At 46.5% G+C, this 2,027-nt stretch overlaps 1 pseudogene; it reads right to left on the bottom strand.

The window, feature by feature from the left end:
• Nucleotides 1–565: 565 nt before the first annotated feature.
• LOC113626705 (tyrosine--tRNA ligase, mitochondrial pseudogene) lies at nucleotides 566–1,797 on the bottom strand (annotated as a pseudogene).
• Between the last annotated feature and the right edge of the window lie 230 nt (nucleotides 1,798–2,027).

Genomic DNA, 2,027 nt, shown 5'->3' with positions numbered 1-2,027 from the left:
ATGACAACTATGGTTTCATCCGATACTTTTCTTCTTTTTAAGAACTATACTTACTTCCTAAATAATGAAAAAATCAGAAATTTATGTTTCCAAATACTAGATTTTGCATTCCTAATGTGGACACTAGAGGCACTGCTAATTTTAGAACAACAATAAAACACTCCTAAGACCAGTGAGATACAAACCTGATTAAAAAGTATCCACAATCCCTTAAACTACCTCTTTTTCATTGTTTCTCCTCAACTTCAAAAAATAGAGCAAGAAGGGTAGGAGAGGAAACACAGCATTTAATATTTTCATGAAGTATAACTTAAAAGAAAAAAGATTAACCCAGGAAATTATGGTTTTCTATGGTAGTCGATGTTTACAGATCAGGAAATAAAATACTCCATCATCACATAAACAACTTATTATTAACCAACCTACGTAAATAATGAAATTACTTACAGTGTGAAGCCGAGAGTATACTCCAGTCTCTGTTGTCTTGATTTGCATAAGCAGAGGCATAAGTTCTTTCTTACATCTCGAGAATGAATGATGGCTGTTTGAACCACAGGATTTTTCATCAGAGCTGAAGCCATTTATGGTGTAAAGATCCCTTTTCCATCATTAAGAATGAAAGCCCATTCTTAAGAACATGTGGTCCAACAACTAAAACACTCTCAGGATTTGTTACTTGTCTGTGATTAATACCGACTCCACCTTCTGCAATCCAATACCCTCTGGGACCACCTGGAACGGCATTTGCTTTGCATCATGTATCCAGGACACTTGTCCCAAGGTTAAGAACTAATCCGGAAAATGAAGTTTCTTTAAACTCTTGATCAGACGTGACCTCCAGTGCATTTGTGCTACTATAACAAAGGGCTTGTGTACATTTTTTAGCAGAACCCAGCCCCTCTTGTCCATGAACAAGCTTTGCTACTTCCGCAGCAAGTCGTTTCTGAGGACGCCAATTTCCTGGCTCTTTGACCCGAAGCTGCACTATGTGGTCAATCTGTGCAAGGGGCAGAAAAGTGAGGAGCTTTTACCTTTCTACGCAATCATCTTGCTTCCTGACCAAGAACTGATACAATTCAAAAGGAGGTGTCTTAACTGTTCAGCCAAAGAGCACTGCCAGCAGACTTCCCAGTTTGGATCCGGGTGTACTTGTAATTTGGGGAACAGTGATTCCAGACCCGTCTTCTCCAGTCAACTTGTTGATGAAGTCGTACCAGGACATGATATTGCCCAGCTGACCAGATGCACCCAGCTGGGCTCGAACGGGCAGCAGAGGTCTTAGGCCTACAGCGCCCGGTGTAAAACCTCGTCCAAGCTCCTGGTCTCGCGGTTCTCGCCCCGCATCCGGACCCGGACGCTCCTGCGCAAGCGTCAGCCTCCGCACCCCGCCCCCACACCCAGTTGCTCGGGGCTGCCCCGGGGCTGAGCTGAGCCGCTCTGGGAAGCTGCTGCATGCCCGCCCGTCAGCGAAGAGCTGCTGGTGAGGAGCAGACGGGCTTGGAGCCTTCGATGCGGGGCGCTCGTTGCTTCCCACGCGCTCGGCAGCCGGCGCCTGGCGCGCGCCTAGCTTCCGGCTGCTCGGGTGGCCCGCCTTCCACGGTGGAAGAGCGCAGGGAGCTCTAGCTTTGCCCTCCTCTAGGGGAGGAACTTCTAAAACAGACCCCGAGCCTCCTACACCGCCAGCCACCCCTGAGCACCAGAGTGGGCCTCACGCAGCCGCAGGGGAAAGACTCCTGAAGGGCCTGGGGCATCAAACTACCTGCCTGAGATAAAGGACTGCAACGTGGGCGCCGCCATCTTGGTGCAGGCCCGAAGAGAATGCTGGGATTTGGAGGAGGGTCCAGCTACATCCTTCAGTCCGCATTCCACTTGGTAAGTTTTAATAAACTATATTAGAACTATAGAAAATTGTACAGTTGTGTTGGTATGTATGTGTATACTATATAAAATCACCACAATCAAGATAGCAAACATTTCTATCACCCTCAAAAGCTTTTTTCTACTCATATATATATATATATATTTTT

The sequence above is a fragment of the Aethalodelphis obliquidens genome, unplaced genomic scaffold (assembly GCF_003676395.1).
Source record: "Aethalodelphis obliquidens isolate GAN/ISIS:26980383/991018 unplaced genomic scaffold, ASM367639v1 scaffold19, whole genome shotgun sequence".
NCBI lineage: Eukaryota > Metazoa > Chordata > Mammalia > Artiodactyla > Delphinidae > Aethalodelphis > Aethalodelphis obliquidens.
Note: the sequence above shows the minus strand (reverse complement) of the source record. Positions and strands in the feature narration are given on the sequence as shown.